Here is an 18,968-nt window from a genome sequence, read left to right as displayed (position 1 = left end):
TCGCTCCCTGCCTGAAATTAGAATCCCTCTTCACATCGTTTTCTTCTTCCTTAATTTAATTATTTAATTTTCTTTATTTTTAATTGGTTGTACTCCTTTTATCTAAATTTCCAACATTCAGGGAAGCGTAAAAGAGAGTCATCACCGTCACCATCTTCTTCTTCAACACGTCAGCCAAAATATGACGTTTTTCTTAGTTTTAGGGGTGAGGACACCCGCACTAATTTTACTGACCATCTATATGATGCTTTGAAAGGGAAGGGGATTATTACTTTTAGGGATGAAGAAGAACTCAAGAAAGGAGAACGTATTTCTGAGCTCTTCAAAGCAATTGAAGAATCACAGTTTGCTATCATCATTCTCTCAAAAAATTATGCATCTTCTACGTGGTGCTTGGATGAGCTTACCAAGATTATCAAATGCAAGGATGAAATGGGACTGAAAGTTTTGCCAGTTTTTTATAATGTCAGCCCATCTGTTGTACGAAAACAAACCGAAACTTTTGAACAAGCCTTTATTGATCACCAAAAACGCTTTGAGGATAACATAGAGAAGGTGGAAACATGGAGAGATACTTTAAAAAAAGTGGCTGATATCTCCGGTTGGGATCTGCATCTACAAAATAGGTAATTTCCATGAGTTTCAAATGATAACCTTCTTTTATTTACCATGAAGCATATAATTAGCTAAGAGAATATTTCATAATACACATGGATTGAACTACGTCATGGTATTCTACTTAAAATTCTGTTAAATTTTTAGGAACGGTAGAAGTGGTTGTGAATCTGGGCTTGGGGAAGCTCTGTGAAAAGATCAAAATGGAATTATTTGATTCAAGAATATATATATATATATATATATATATATATATATATATATATATGCTGACATTTTTTTTTTGAGAATCAAATCTGCTGACATTAATTTTTTATATTATATTCTTTTTAAATATAATATAATCCTTGATATGGAGATGACCTATAGCTAGATCTTTTGCTTCCTCTTATATAAGTGGATAAAGTTTTCTTATTGTTTGAAAAATCGTCCAACTCTTCAAAAAAAAAAAAATTCGTACAACAGAACATAAAAAGGCTTCCAAAACATTTTTCTTAGGTAAATTCCACAAACCACCTTGAGGTTTGAGTTAATACCAACTAGGTCAAAGACATTCCAAAATTGATCAATTTGGTCCATAAAGACTATTTTGTCCCTAAACACCACTAAACAACGTTAACCTCCGTTAGTTTCTCTCTCTTCTCTCTGTCCCTCACTATTACTCTTCCCTCTTCCCTCTTCCCTCCTCCCTCACTCTCTCTCCACTAATCAGCCATAACCACTCCTCAGATTAGCCACAACCACTTAGATTAACTACAACAAGAGCCACAACACAATTTTACTACCCATACCAAAACCCAGTCAAATCTGCTCCAACAATATCCAAATCCTTCAACACATAGAAAACTCACCACCACATCAAAACCCAAAACCACCCCATTGCAAATTCATTCCATATTGGAACCCACCACCACCATCACCGGCCACTAAACCCAACAACCACCTCTGGCCACAAAACCCAGTGACCACCACTGACAACAAAACCCAACCAAACCCACATCAATAAAACCCAAATCCAAAAATTCCAATCACCACTTCGTAACCCACACCCACCTCACTGCAAATCCACCCTAGATCAAAACCCATAACCACCCCCATTTCAAATCCACCCCAAATTAGACCCACCACCACCACCACCTTAAACAACCACCAACCAACCCAAACCACCAAACCCATGCACCACTGCCATTGCAGAAAGAAGAAAGAGATAAATGAAAAGGGTGAGTCAGAGAGAAGAGAATGGGTCAGGTTGGAGAGAGAGGCCTGAGGGAAAAGAAGAGCAGAGTGCAGAAGGGTTAGGATTAGCAACAAAAAAAAAATGCAGAGAGGTCGGAGGGAAGAAGAACGAAAGAGGTAGAGAGAGAGAGAGCAGACTTGTTACGTTTGGGAAAGGAGAAAAGAAAAAGAAAGAAGTAAAATGACTAACGGAATAGCTAACGGGGTTAGGGATTAAAATGTCTTTAGGGACAAAATTGTCTTTTTACGATGAAATTGGTAGGTTTTAAAATGTTTTGGACTTAGTTGGTATTATTACAAACCTCAGGGTGGTTTGTGGAATTTACCCTTTTTCTTAACAAATCATTACAAATGAACTTTGCAACGTTAAAAACTCTCCAAACTCCAAAGACAATTCCTCTCACATCACGGTTCGACTATTGACCGCCATTAATTGGCAATGGACCGGTATTGACTATCTGTGAATTTCTTCTCAAATGCTTTTTTTTATTATTATAAATTTTTCGAATAAATTCAGACTTTAGGGTCAATATTAACATTTGAGGCTCCCAAATGACCCAAAAAGAACACAATGTTTTATTAGCTCATTATCAATATTGCAACCAAATACATGACAATGAGTCAATTTTCTGACAAGTATTTTTAGTCAAAACAAATGGAGCATTTATTTTATAGGAAAACTTTTATAAATTCTTCTTTGGCCCCTTAAGAATTAAAGTCATTCAAAGTGAAATTTTGGAGAATTATAACACTTTTATAACTCAACATGATGCAACCATCCAAAATTAACTTTTGGCAAGTTATATTTTTGATTCAAGGTGGGCATGCCAATTTCATAAAGATTTAATTTTGGCTCATTCATTATTTCAGTTATAAAAAAAAAATATCAAACCAATTTATCCATTTTATTTCCACTCCCAAACCAATTGTTTACATAATTTAATTTGAAGAAGTATAGCTTTGAGGAGTTTATCATTGATATTAGGGTGCTTTTGAATGGTTTTAAACAAAGAGAAACATAACATACCTTTGGGCCTCAACTAAAGAAGTAAAAGCTTGGGTTTGTGTTGGCACAAAGATATAAATCATTAAATTCTATTTTTAATTAATAGAAACCAATACCTCCTCTTCACTCATTTGCCTGGTATACAAAGCTTTTTCAATTGTCTACTTTGAAAATTTTGAGTATTGCCATTGTTATTAATATTTTGTACTCAAGCAACCTCAAAGGGTCTTAAACATTTATATTTAGCATGTTTAACTTAAAGTATTCCAATGAGGTTTCTCTCAGCAATCAAGCATGAAATGAGATGCTTAATTTTTTGCTCGATCAATGTATCTCTTGATGAAATAGAATTTGGATTTAGTGGATCCAATATCATTGCTAACCTAAGAAAATTAGTGGACTAATTCATGAAAACATATCTCCCAAGGAGTATCTTTACCTAATATTTTTCTTTCTCCCCTAAAGTTTTATAATTGGTTTGAACCATCATTTTATTATTTTCTATCTTCTTTGCAGGCATGAGTCTAAAATTATCCAAGACAATGTGAAAGGAATTATGGAGAAATTGAGTTCTAAATCCTCAAGCATTAACGAAAATTTGATAGGAATAAATTCTATGGTGGCAAAATTGATCCCTTCATATGTAGGTTTTGGGAACCATATTTACATGATGGGGATTTGTGGTATGGGAGGTCTGGGAAAAACAACTCTTGCTAGTGCTATATATTACGAGTATTCTGATCATTTTGAAGGTTCTAGTTATATTGCCAATGTTAGGGAAAGATCAGAAAAAGGTGAACTACATGAATTACAACAACAATTGCTTGATGAAATTTTGGGGGGAAGTAATACAACGATCTACAATGTTCAAGTAGGAGTTAGAAAAATCAAGAGTAGTGGGTTACGTCATAAAAAAGTTCTACTTGTCCTAGATGATGTTAATCACAAGGACCAATTAGAAAATTTGGCTGGAAAGCGTGACTGGTTTGGATCAGGGAGTTGGATTATCATAACAACTAGAGATGAACATGTGTTAGTCCAACATGGAGTGCTTAAAATATATAAGCCTAATGGATTAGATGATGATGATGCCTTAACACTTTTTTGTTCGAAAGCCTTCAAAAAGGAGCAACCCGAAGAAGGCTATATGCAGCTCTCCCAAAAAGTTGTAGAATATGCTAGTGGCCTTCCATTTGCTCTTGTTACTTTGGGTTCCTTTTTGGTTGGAAGAACAGTAGAAGAGTGGCAAAGTGCATTTGATAGTTTTAAAAATATTAAAGGAAACATACATGATATACTTAAAATAAGTTATGATGGACTGGAGGAAATGTGGAAGGAGATATTCTTAGATATTGCATGTTTCTTTAGAGGGCAGAAGAAAGATGAAGTAATACAAATATTAGAGAATTGTGGTTTTGATGCAAGAATTGGTGTAAGTGTTCTTGTGGAAAGATCTCTCCTAACAGTGGATGACAAAGAATGTTTTGGGATGCATGATCTACTATCAGAAATGGGTCAAAAAATTATTCGTTTTGAATCAGGTGGAAAGCTTGGAAAGCAAAGTCGGTTGTGGCTTGTTGAGGACTTGCTTCATGTATTGGAGAATGATATGGTAAGAAAAATGACAAAGCTATAATTTTATTTCAATGAATAATATTGAGTTGGTATAGTAAAATAATTTTGTTCAATAAGTATTTATGTAACGAAATCAAGAATAAAACATTCATTTACCAATTACCATGCTAATATATTGTCAATGATGATCTCTTATATTTTGAAAACATATATTATCTCTTTGTAATTGTTTATGAAATTGAATTTATTTTTCTTGATGTAATGAACTAATTATTCATCTCTTGGTTACTACCTAGAATAAAAAGGCTATCTTAACATTTTTTTAATATAAAAGAAATCATTCTATAGGCTTTATTTTCTTTTTCCGCCAGTTTAAAAGTAATGTTGTGATTTCCTTCCCACCCCCCGTCCCCTTTGATCTTGAATTTCTAAAAGGTAGAAGTGCACCTTTCAAGTTTTAATGTATGAATTTTAAACAGATTAATAAGAAAAAAAGACTTAAAAAAAAGATGTGTAATACAATCTATTAATAGGCCTTTATATGTAGTACATTTTACTATCAACATATGATGTACTACGATCTATTAGTTACTAATGGGACTCTTTAGAATCTGTTTGGGTTAGTTTTATGAAAATTCATGTTTTGAAAACTTTAGAAGTTGTGTTTAGAAAATGTGTTTTTCAAAATGAAATTAAGTGTTTGGTAAAATATGTAGAAATTATTATTGTTATGAAAAATTGCAGTGTGAAAATGCAATTTTTTAGAGATTTCCATGAGCTGCTATTTGAAAATGCAACTTTTCTTCTATTATAAAAATGTAATTTTCCAAAAAATGCAAAACCAAACACCAATCTTATTGCACTTTCATTTAAATATCTCTTTTTCTCTACAAAATCGCAATGCCAAATGGTATATAATTTGATGTACATTTTCCTATTTTTAAATATTAAATTTGCGGTTGGGCCCAACATATTGGAAGGCCTTTTAAAGAAATATATATATTTTGGAGAGTTTTATATATGGAAAACTTAGGGAGTAAGATTTTTTTTTTTTTAATCTCCTTCACAGCTTTAAAAACGGTATAGAGCTTAAATAATTTTAGTATTCTTGTCATTTGATTGTGCAAAACTGCAAATCACCAAGCCTTTGCTTTTGAAATCTTAGGCAACAGAAGCAATTCAAGCCATAGTCGTTAAAGACAATGGAAATAAATTTGACCATGCAACAATTCCTGAAGTGTTATCATCAAAGATGTCTAATCTTAGATTGATGAGAATTGAGAAGACAAAATACTGGTATGACCAAGGATATCTTGCTGTTCCTAATGACCAAAGATATCTTGCTGTTCCTAATGACCAAAGACAAATTCTTGTTCCTAATCAACTAAGGCATCTTTCATGGGACCGTTGTCCTTTAAAATGTTTGTCATCCAGTTCCCAACCAAAGGAGCTTGTTGGACTTGACTTGTATGAAAGCAGAATTGAATATCTTTGGGAAGGAGTAATGGTAATTTGTTTTTTTTAACTGCCTTTCTATTGCTTTTTATTATCTCTCTTTTTTTAAGTGTAGCTACAAATACTAATTTCTACGTTTGACGAAAACTCTTTTTTTATTTTTCTGGTAACAGCGTTCAGTCAACTTAAAGTTCATTGATCTTTGTGGTTCCAAAAACCTTATCAGGACACCTGACTTTTCAGGTGTTCTGATGCTTGAGGGACTAAACCTTACCGAGTGCGACAGCTTGGTAGAGATCCACCCATCTATTGGACAATCAGCAAGCTCAGGTATTTACTTTTGGAAGAATGCGATTCTCTTACCGATCTTCAATGCTTGTCTGCTGTAATGCAGTCCCTTATGGAGCTTGAACTTGCAAGTTGCTCAAAAATCAGTTCGTTTTCGAAATTTATGAGAATTATGAAAAGCCTATTGGAACTCAATTTGAGTTGGACTGTTATGAAGGAAGTACCACCCTCATTGATCAAGTGTTTGACTGCCCTTACTTTCTTAGATCTAACATGCACAAATCTCGAATGTCTTCCAAGCAACATGGATAATTTGAGGTCTCTTCAAACACTCTATCTTACCTTTTGCAAAAAACTAAAATCGTTGCCAAGGCTTCCATCAACTATAAGATGTATACACGTGGAATGTTGTGGTTCCCTGAAATGGTTACCAGCATGGGTCAAACTGAGTATCTGGTCACAACCTTTCTCCCAATGGCTTCCGTATGATGAGAGGCACAGTCAAAAGGAATTTACAATATTGTTCCATTTCCTACAGGTAATCTCTTCTCTCTCTCTCTTGAATTGTTAAATAATAACAGTTAACAATAGTTGTGTTTTGGGTATAGGTACAGGGGCTCCTTTGTCGAAAAACCGTTTATGGAACTTCTTCCAAAGGGAAAGAGGATGGATCTATAACTAAGTTTCAGATAATTATGCCATCATGTTTAACTGAAATATTGGAGAATTCAATAAGCATAGAGTTGCCTTCAAATTGGTATAATAGTAAATGGATAGGATTAGCTTTCTGGGCATCAGTATTAGATGCATTGCCAATACATGGTATTAGAGTTTGTGAGGTAGCCGTTGGTAAAATGCCTCAACGTCACTGTGCCAGTGAACTTTTTACTACCCGAATAAATGTCAAGGTCAAAACTGAAAAATACTTCAATAATTACCTATTGTATTTGTCTCGTGATGAGTGGTTTGCTACCATTGGGAATGGTGAATACAGTCAAATTAAGGTTATATTTGAGGGTGGTAATCTATATGAGACAGAATTCGGGGTCAGTTTGGTATACGAGGAAGATATAGACGAGTTCAACCAAACAAATGCACAATGTTTGATTGCGAGCTTTGGGAAAGTACCCATCTATAAATTAACTGGTAATAACCATCTCAACCATCCTTCCCATTAATGTCCATTCCTTTTCTATCTTATTTTCTTTCTAACTATACATTTGGTTTTGTCATTGGCAAGTAAGTCTCATCATTTTTCTTTTTCTTCTTTTGGCTCACCATGTGCAAGCAATCCCAATAACCCTATACTTTCTGAGTTTCTGAAAAATTAAACTTAAATTTTGCCACACGAGTTTATTGCCAATTTTTTTAAGCCTCTATATCATCATCACTTACAAGAATATGATCTAGATAGGAAATACATTCTCAAGCTTCACCCATCACATTTCTCTATTGATTTTGCTAATGTAGATCTTTCAATCCTAATTTGGCATCCTATTTGTAACTATCAGATATTATGCTATTTTACATATTCATTTTGTGCTGGCAAATGCAATACAACTTTTCCTGATAAATTTTTGAAATGTAAAAGCTAGAGACTGTATAGTATTTCGTTCCTTGCCATGTATATTCTTTGTAATCATTGGTGTCATGCCTAACAAAACTTGTAGGAAGCAAACTCTAATTAGACTCATTAGTAATGAGTGAATTATTATTATTATACTAACTTAGGTTTACACAAATATGCAGTTGGTGATGATGATAGGGATGATGATGATGAGGAGGATGAGGATGATGATGGTGTCAATCCTATTATGGCATCCCATTTGTAAGTGTTCAAGTATTATGATGATGGTTTCAATCCTATTATGGCATCCCATTTGTAAGTGTTCAAGTATTATGCTAATTTTCATATTCACCTTGTGTAGTGCTGGCAAAAGCAAGAGAAATTTTCATCATAAATTTTTGAAACGTGAAAACTAGAAACTATATAGTTACTATAGTACTTCCTTCTCTACCATGTCTATACTTCATATAATCATTGGTGTGCTATGCCTTCCAGAAAGGGCAAGGAGGAACTCCAATTGTACTAATTATTCATGAGTTAAATATTAGAAATAACAATTTACCTACTTGTGGTTTAACTGAAATTTAAGTTGTCTACATGTTGTTTGAAATTTGACACTTTACCCACCTAAGGTTTAACCAAAATTTAAATTGCTTACCAGTGGTTTGAAATTTGACACTTTACTCACCTGAGGTTTGATCAAAATTTAAGTTGCTTACCAGTGGTTTGAAATTTGACACTTTACTCACCTGAGGTTAAATCAAAATTTAAGTTACTTACTTGTGATTTGAAATTCCATGATGCAAGTGTTATGCTGGATTCTTTTTGATCTTATTTAATCTTGTATTTTTATATTTTTTGTGTTTTTTGAGGATAGAGACATAATAGTAAAGAGAAATTACACATTTAGCTATATTTTTAATAGAAGCGAGTTACAAAAACTTTAACTAAGCTAACCTCAAATGGGCAAAGTGTCAAATTTCAAACCACAAATAGGCAACTTAAATTTCGGTCAAATCACAGGTGAGTAAGTTGTAATTTGCCCTAAATATTATTATTATTATTTTTAATTATGGTACCATACTAACTCAAGTTTTCACATATATGTAGCTGATAACAATTTAGGTCTCTAGAAGATGACGCTCATGTCTTACTTATACTTTGACTAGCTACTGAATGGTGAAGATTTTCTTAGCTTGAATTTCAGTTGAGGCTACTGCTATTGGATGTGCATAAGCATTTCTGTCAATATGACTATTTTTTTTAGTTGAAAATTCTTGTATGTTGTATTGAATTTGCAAATGGTTTCGGTTATAATGATTTGGAAATGTATTCAAGTGACATATCCTTGTATCTTGTTTCATAATGACTTTAGAATACGGTCTTTTCCTTTCTTTTTTAAAGGGGTTTTAGTCTGTACCAGTTAGAATGATTTCTATAGAATGACGTTCAATTGAGCCTATTGTTGTTGGATGGTATGCAAGCTATACTTTCAGTTAACTTTGCACAATTCTCTTGTGTGGTGATTTTGATTTAATGTCTATGAGAGCATGAGTTGTGAATTTTGTAGACGTTTAGAAGCTACTACTTTTTATCAATCATGCTGTACGATTAGCTAAGCATTAATGCAGTCTTCATTCTAGAATATATCCTTGCAATTAAAAAGTCAACAACACTGTTGGAAGCTTCGAACAAGTTGATAGTTAATGTAATCTTCTTTGATTTTTTTAGGGATTTGTCTAGTTGATAGTTATGGCCAAACCACTATATTGTTAATATCTTTCTTCAAATTAAATCAGCATATCAGGCCAATGTAGAAGCTGACGTTGCTAAAGGAATCTGCTGACAACATATAGAAGCTAATGTCAATCTTGGAGCATATTATGGAGTGTGAAAAATGATTAAAATCTTGACTTGTAATGAAGCACATATTTAGTAGCTGCGACAAAAGGGACTTTTATATGTGAGCAGTCAGCATTACGTTTATTGAATGGTATGTACACTTCTAAAATGATTGTGAGCTACAGCAGTTCAAGTACATTAAAAAATATAGCCATATCATTTATGCAGGTACCAATACACCTTTCAATATTAGATTAAGTTAACATGAATCTAATTTAAAATTAAAATCTACTAATTTGGTAGACAAACTTCGACTATCCCGAACAAACCGTTTCTAATTACCAAAAGAAATAGTATAAGCTCTATGAAATTTGGATGCCAGTTGTAAAACAACTGAAGCTCCCCTGGCTTGCATACACGGTTTCATTTGCAGCATAAGAATTCATATCAAATGAATTAATATATGATACAACAGCTGTGTGACAGTCTATATCAACAAACACTATGGCTTCTTTCAACTTGCAGTGTGAAAAAAAAGGGGAGCTGACGTCAGAAAATTTTGATGGAAATGGCAGGTCTGTTGGTTGGAAAACATGGGATTTGATTTGGCAGCCTAAGCAAAAGTGGGGAACTGGGTTTTAGAAAGTTCAAAGAATTTAATCAAGCCATAATTGCCAAACTAGGTTGGATGGTTGCTTTTGACCAAGACATCCTTTCTTTCAAGTGTTAAGAGGCAAGTATGGACATACAGCAAGAAGTGGCAAAGGGGGTTGAAGGGAAAGGACTCTTGTTATGGAGAGGTTTTGAAAAAGCTATAATAAGTGCATGATATGTATGTGATACAAATAGCATTGATATGTGAGAGGGTCTTTGGATTCCATGGTTCCAGGGTTTTAAAGCCAACCCAAATAGTAATCTGGATTTGCAAAGGAGCCTTTAATTGTAGATGATCTTATAAACAAATACAATGAGGCTCGAGGTTGGGTACTTGGGTTGAGGCATTGATTAGTAACAGTCACGGCCCTTGTGATATGTAAGAATATGTAATTATTTGTAATGCGATATAATATATAATTTATTTTCTAGAATATTTGTAGGATCATATTCTAAAAAAATATTTAATCTTTAATTGTATTAAACTATTAATCTAGAATAACAAGTATCTTCTCATGAAATTATTTAATCTTAAGTGTATTAAACTATTAATTTAACCCTTTACAAAAACAAACCAAGGCCGAGGTTTTTTAATTATTATTTTATACTAAAATAAATAATGCCATATTGTTTTCTTTCTCAAGTAATTTTTAATTTTATGTTCACTTAAAATAATAAATTATAAATATTTACCGTTTTTAAAATTTTCATTTACACCTATTATAAGCTTTGCAAAAAAAAAGAAAAAAAAAATCAACAATGATTATTATTTTGAATGAGGAGACTTGGAGGAAACTAGGTCTCTCATACACTCACTCTCCACCCCCCCCCCCTCTCACCCTCATCTTCCATTGTTGTGTCACCATTTTTTTTTATTGATTTATTTTTTCTACTGTTAAAATCATACATATTTGTTGTGAGGTCAATTTGTAATTTTAAATTTCTTTTTGTAGTGTTAACTACTAAAGGTTATACGAATTTTATTATATTGAACTTAAAATTGGTTTGTAACCAATTATAAAGACGCAATTCAAATATTCTTGTTATAAAACTTGTAGTAAATAATAACTTCATTTATTTATTTTATATAAAGTTTGTAGTAAATGGCATCTGAATAAATAAAATAATAAAATAAAATTTACACAGTGTGCTTCATATGGCTAATAGTTGGTCACCCCGAAATTACTTATAGTGCGAGACGTAGAGAATCAGTGGATAGAGCTCTTATTTTATAAAAAAAAATGATCATTGTTTGAAAAGCTAGTAGGTCCTCGAAGACATTCTTATTTTGGGCATTGCAGATTTGCCTCAAGGCCCCCAACCCTGTCCGATGGTCATTCTGTAAGTTAATAGACATGCCGTTTTTTAATTATCTGGGCCGAGTTCTTACTGCATATCTCCTCTGTTTCACCTAAGCTAAAGCCCAAATAAAACGACAGACTTGTTTTGTGGTGTAAATAATTCAAGAGACGTTTCCTCTTGAGTGTTGATGCCCAAATCTCCTCTTACGGCCCAGTTTCTTTTTGCAATTAGGGCCTTGTTGCTGTATGAGAGTGACCCAGCTAACCAGAGAAAAAGCTTGGGCTTTCCAGCCCGAAAGTCTATTCATGATTTTTTTTTTTTAACACAAAATCATAGGCATTCCTATTTAATTGCAAGGATTTTCAATGGGCTTCCTCTCTCTCTCTCTCTCTCTCTTTCTCTCTCTAACCAAATAGGCAACAATCTGATAGGAACTGAATCCTTCACTAATTTATGTGTTCCTTTTTTAATTTATTTTCTTCAGTTCTATACATATTGAGCTTCAAATTTCATCTGTATATTATTTCCTATGGCTTCCATGAGCGCTCAAGGAGGGTCTACGTCATCACCACCATCTGCTTCTTCTCCAACACCTCGGTGGAAATACAAGGTGTTTCTCAGTTTTAGAAAAATTTCTGTTGCAATCAGTGCTTATACTATTACAAATAGTTTGCCCTTTTGTTATTAAAAGTGTTGGTGCGTATAACAAAAAGAACATAACATTCTATGACTTATAAGTATATTGTTATTGTTTATTATCTTCAATATATATATATATATATATATATATTTCTTAGGTAAATTACTATTTGACGTTTGCAATTTGGTCATTCTACAATTTAATCCCTAAAATGAGACTGTTACGATTCTGTCCAAATTAGAGTTAGGTCTAAACTAACTCTGCACAAGTGCTAGAGTGCACTTATAGAGTGTGGGGTAAGGGAGTTCAAGTCTTGATGAGAGAGTTTCACGTACATATATACTTTATTAGATTAGATTAGAATTTTATCTTATATAAACTAACTCTGCGCGTGCTGTTCATGTGAAAATACAACTTCTTTTTGCGGTTCATCTCCATTCTTCAATTTGCAGTTGATCTTCTTTTCTATCTTCTGGACCTGCTCTGCTCTTCTTGCTTGCCACATCTCTTTTCTTGTTTACTATTCTGATACCTTCTGCTGCAAATTCTAGAGAATTTTGCCCAATAAATTTTTGACATGTGAAAGCTACGGACTACATTCTTCTTTTGGCACGTCTAACATGTTTATACTTTATAATCATTGGAGCCATGCCTGCTAAAAACAGTCAAGAATCAACTTTAATTACACTCATTTGGAATAAGTCAATTATTGATTGATTTCTTTCTTAATTATTGTAATGTACTGACTCAGGTTTTTACACACACACACACGTATATATATACACAGATTATAATTGACATGTCTGCGGAAGATAATGCCAATGTTCTCTTCATACATTGATTGACTGCTAAATAAGGAGGAGGATTTCCATAGGATGAATTTCAATTGAGGCTACTGATATTGGATGTGCACAAGCATTTCTGTCAATCTAATTGTGTGTGTGTGTGTGTGTTTTTTGTTTTTGGATAAAAATCCTGTTATATTGTAATGAATGTATATATTATGATGATTTGGACGTGTAACAATATAGCCAGATCTTTACTTTTCTTTTCCTTTTTTTTTTTAATGGGTTCTAGTCCTTATCAGATATGATTTATACAGTTTCAGTTATTAGGTTTTTCATAGGATGAAGAATAGTCCAATTGAACCCACTGCTACCAGATCGCCTACAAGCTATGCTTTTTGGTACCTTTCTCACGTTTCTCTAATGTAGTTTATTTGAGTTAATCTACACAAGAGCATGAGTTGTGAATTTTGGAGAAGCTTAAAAGCTATTACTTTTATATATATATATATATATATATATATATATATATATATATATATATATAAATCATGCAATATGATCAAATAAGCATTAATTCAGCCTTCATTCTTGAATATGTACTTACAATTAAAAATTCTACAAATACTGTTGAAAGCTTCAAACAAGTTCACCGTTGATGTAATCTTCTTCCAGGGACTAACCTACTTGATTGGCCTAACCAATATGTTATTAATATCTTTCTTTAAAATATAGACCAGCATATCAGGCTACTATAGAAGTTGTGATTTTTTTCCCTTTATATTGCTGGAGGAATCGGCTAGTAACATAGAGGAGCTTATGTTTATCTTGGAGCATATTATCTAGTTGGGCCTTTAGTGTGTGCCATTCTGGCCTTTGTTAGATACTTAAAAAGTCCTTCGGATTGGATTTAGAGACAGGGTATATTGTATAATCTTATTTATTTATTTATTTTACTAAAATGTACAAGCATTTCAAAACCTTCTAACTATTTAATACTAGAATAATTGGTGTCATATCTATATTTTGATAAAATTAGTGGTAATTGAAACCTGCTAGGCCTTTAGACTAAACTAGTTTTGAATTCACAGTTGGATTTTTATTGAGGTTTCAGGTATTCAAAGCTAGAGTGATGATATATGAGGGAGACTCTTTTAGCACATAAGATAATGACAGAGAAAAATATTTTTCTTTTGAAAAAAAGAAATGATCCTATAATTAGCACTACGTTACAGTGTAAATGATATTATTATGGTGCAAATAATATGTAAATGCTGATTAAAAGATCTTGTGAGCATTGGTCCCTTTCCCAGTGACTTGTAATGAAGCATATATATAGGTGCTGTGGACTTTTATACCTGAGCAGCCAGGATATTGACAATTGAATTACATGTACACTATTAACTGGTTTTCTAAATTGATTGTGAACTGCAGAAGTTCAAGTACATTACAAAATCAAGCCTTATCATTTAAGCAGGTACCACTGCACCCTTTGATTTGAGATTAAGTTAAACATGAATCATGATGGATTGGAACAAAATATAAAAACCAGTGATTAGGTAGAGATTCTCAGCTATACAAGACAATCACTTGTTATCACTTGTAAGGACTCAGACAGAGACTTGACTAGCCCAAGAAAACAGTTTCTAATTACCAAAAGATATAGTACAAGTTCAGCATGGTTATTGCATCATTTCATTGGTTCTTTGTTCTCCGCCTAAACTGGTAAACTTAGCTTTATGACTTACCAGTTGTGAAACAAACTGATGTTCTCCAGGCTTCCAAACGTGGTTTAATCTGTAGCACAAAGACAGCATAGGAAACAGTATAAATTAATTAATATTCAGAATTTAATCAAGTCGTGATTGGCAAACTAGGTTGGATGGTTGCTTTTGACCAAGACATCCTTTGTTTCAACTTTTAATCAAGTCCTGATTGCCAAACTAAGCTGGATTGGATTGATCCAGAGATTTAAAGCCAAATCATGAGGCTCAAGGTTGGGACTTGGCATTACTTAGCAACGTTATTTAATAATGAGTCAAAGCAGATATTTTGCAGCTGCCAGTACTTGAAATTCCGAGGCCAGACAAGCTGATCTGGATAGCAGAGAAAAAAAAAAGCTTTTGTTTTTTCAGCTAAATCAGCTTATTTTTGTCATGAATCTACTGATCTATTTGGGGGGTGGGATGGATATTAAAGATTTATAGAAGAATTAATTAAGACTGTGCTTTTGAGAATCATCAGTGGATGTATTGCCAATTAAGGACAAAATAAGGAGGTTATGGAGTTTAAAGGAATCTAATAAGTTGTTTACATGGTATACATAAAGAAACAAGCTTGCAGCTTTTTAAGGAATGTGATTTTGCAAGAACAGCATGGTTTGGCTCCAACTGGGGCTTTTGAATGGATGCAATCACTGTGAGCTCAAGTGCTGAATTGGTGAAATTCATAGTTGTTCATGCTGAAGTACTAAATGGTTTTTTGCTGAAAATGTGTTAAAGTATACTTGTATTTTGAAAAAGTGAAAAAAAAAAAAAAAAAAAAAAGAGTGAAAAAAAGTGAGGTTGTAATGATTTTTACATAAAAACTAAAAGCTAGAGCTTATAAACTCAAGCAAAACGGATACTTTTGTATAACGGCTGTTTTGAGAGATTTGTAAGACTCAATTGTGGAAGGACGGGCTAAGAAATTCCTGTCTGCAGGCCAAAGGTTGCAGAAGGAAAGGCAGCAAGATTGAGTAAGGAGAAAAACAAGTAATTGTGGAATAAGATTTGAAGATATGATTTTGATGCTTTGTAAAATAAGAGGCAGAATCCTTAGTTATTTGGTTTTTCAATACTTTATAGGATGCTAATTACTTTGCTTCAATAAAAAATAGGGATGGCAAAATTTGACACGACCCACAAACACAGCACGACTCGACTCAAAATTAGCAAATTATGGGTTGAGACTTAACAGGTTAATGTCATATTCAGGTTAACACGACTGACCCGTTTAATAAATGGGTTGGGTTAGTGTCTAACCCATAGAACCCATTTAACCCATTTAATTAAATGATATTTTACCAATATATTCTTCAAACCCTAGGTATATAAACTTATTAATTTTTGTGGTTTATTTTCTTTTACATATTGTGATTGATTATTTGTAATATTAAAATATGTTTTAGTTTTAAATGATTATTTGTGATGCATTTACTTGTTAATTATGAATTTTATATATATATATATATATATTTTTTTTTTTGGTTTTTCATAATTTAGATCAATTTGGTTTTTACTAAAATTTGTATTTATTTTTTTGCTTTGATAAAATCTAATAAATGGGTCGACACGACTGACTCGTTTAATAAACAAATTATGTTAAGGTTATGGAATTTTGACCCGTTTAATAAAGGTGTTGGGTCAATGTTAACCCATATAGTTAAATACTTATTAATTGACACGACACACAAACACAAATTGTCACTCCTAGTAAAAAACATTGATAGTGTTAAAGATATATCCGCCCAAGCATGACAGGGCTTGGGCCTTGATTACTTGGGTTGAAATGTCTCTAACAAATAGTTGTACATTTAACTAGGTGAATAATAGGGAGGTAATGCTATGGCTCAGTTTATTAGTAGGTGGGAAACTTCCTCCACTTTTGAAAAATGGTATCTCTCAAACACCCCAACCCATCTTCCTGTATCTGAATATATATATATATATATATATATATATATATATAAACAGACAGATGTCTGGGATTACACATCCTAAAATGTCATGTAGCTCAAAGTTCATCCCATGTGCGCTAATAAGTTTAGTCCCATGTGCCACGCCTCTTGATGCCAAAGCCTTTCTTGGAGAAACAACAGTGCCCATTTTTTTATTATAAAAAGCCAATTACATAATTTTCAGTAATTGTTTTACCAATTGCATACCTACTCTGTTTATAAAATGTGATGATGTAAATGGCTGCACTTCTCTTTGTTTCTCTTTGATTCCAATGGCCATTCTTTTGAGCAAGCAATTGCATAATATAAAACTGGCTTTTTAATTTGGAGATAAACGTACGCTAAATATGATTAAAATTTCTCATTACACCTTAAAAATTCTTCATGTGCAAGTGCAATGCTGTGAGAGATTGAGATAGCAATGAAATGTTTGCAAGCCATTCAAATATGAAAGGACTTATTCATGTATATAGGGATGATTATTCCAATAAATTCTCAAAAGAGGAAGGGAATTAGATTAAGAAATGTAAGTAATTCACTAATTAGAGTGATTTATACATCATTATTATAATATATATTTTTAAAACTAATTTAAATTTTATTTTAAATTTAAACAATCTATTAGAATCTTGACACAATATATTTTGAGTAATGCTACAACCACAAACTATTTTACAATATTTTTACAAAATGTTAATTTGGTCAATTTTTTATTGGTTTTTAGTTAGACCCACCAATAATATCACATTTTCATTCATCACATTAATAATTTGTAAAACTTTTTGTAAGATAGTTTATATCTCTATCTTTATTCATATATTTTCTTTAAATGGTGAATATTTAGTTTCACACCAATAAGGACATAATAAATGCCTAATGCTAGAATATATATTTTTATATATAATCACAATCATAATAAATACTTAGTAATAGCTATCACAATTATCTAAAATCCTAATGTTTTTAGATCTTGATGGAGAAATTGAGCTCCAAGTCCTTAAGCATTACCAAAAGCTTCATAGGAATAGAATCTACTATGGCCAAATTGATCCCTTTGTTTTTACTCCAATTTATTTGTGTTCAAAATTTGATTGTAAAGCTTGAATATTCCAAACCTCACAACTATTTCAGACTTGAACAATGGGTGCAACTAAAGAGATGATAATTGAGAGAGATTCGTGTAGCAGATAACATAATAGAGAGAGTTTTTTTTTTTTGGTGGGTGGGGGGGAGAGGAGAGATCTTATAATTCCTTGGTCTATTTATATCAGCATTATAACACCATGTACATGATATTATTGTGGGGCAAAGTAAATAATGATTAAAAGATCTTGTACGCATTGGTCCCTTTTGCAGGACATATTATAGATATAGAGGCTGCGACAGAGGCGATTGAATGATATATACACTAGACATAGTCTAAAATTGCGAATTGCAGCAGATCAATTACATTACAAAATATAGCCATATCATTTAAACAGGTATTAAAGGGCCTTTCAAAATGTAAAATCCACTAATTTAGCAGAGATTTTATACAAGACAGTCACTCGTTATCACTAATAAGAACTCAAGACAAAAACTTTGAATAGCCCAAACAAACAGTTACTCTAATTACCACAGGAAATATAGACCTAAAACTTTGAGCACACCCTTGGGTAGTCATTTCAAATTAAGCAAAGAACAGTCACCGAAGACAGAAGAAGAAAGGGACTATACGAGCAAGGTGCCCTATACCTCAGCTATTGGCAGCTTGATGTATGCTATGGTGTGTACAAGGCCAGACATTGCACATGCAGTGGGAGTTGTGAGCAGATTCATGAGTAGGCCAAGAAAGCATCATTGGGAGGCAGTAAGTGGATTATGAGATATTTGAGGAGCTCATCAGATACATGTCTTTGCTTCACAGGTGCAAGTTTGAAACTGCAGGGTTATGTAGATGCTGATTTTGCTGGTGATATTGATAGTAGAAAGAGCACTACTGGGTTTGTATTTACTCTAGGTGGTACAACTATATCTTGGGCCTCAAATTTGCAAAAGATTGTTACTCTGTCTACTACAGAAGCTGAGTATGTTGCAGCAACTGAAGCTCGAAAAGAGATGATTTGGCTACATGGCTTCTTGGATGAATTGGGTAAGAAGCAAGAGATGGACATTCTACATAGTGACAATCAGAGTGCAATTTTTCTTGCTAAGAATTCAGCTTTTCATTCAAAGTCAAACCATATATAGACAAAATACCATTTTATCCGGTACCTTGTTGAAGATAAGCCGGTAATACTTGAGAA

The 18,968-nt window shown here is 32.9% G+C and overlaps 1 pseudogene; it reads left to right on the top strand.

Annotated features, from left to right (window-relative positions):
• Nucleotides 1–78: 78 nt before the first annotated feature.
• On the top strand, nucleotides 79–8,007 carry LOC142619404 (TMV resistance protein N-like; annotated as a pseudogene).
• Nucleotides 8,008–18,968: the final 10,961 nt, after the last annotated feature.

The sequence above is a fragment of the Castanea sativa genome, chromosome 12 (genome assembly GCF_040712315.1).
Source record: "Castanea sativa cultivar Marrone di Chiusa Pesio chromosome 12, ASM4071231v1".
In the NCBI taxonomy this organism is placed as follows: Eukaryota; Viridiplantae; Streptophyta; class Magnoliopsida; order Fagales; family Fagaceae; genus Castanea; species Castanea sativa.
The sequence above is the reverse complement of the archived record's forward strand: the minus strand, read 5'-3'. Positions and strand labels throughout refer to the sequence as shown.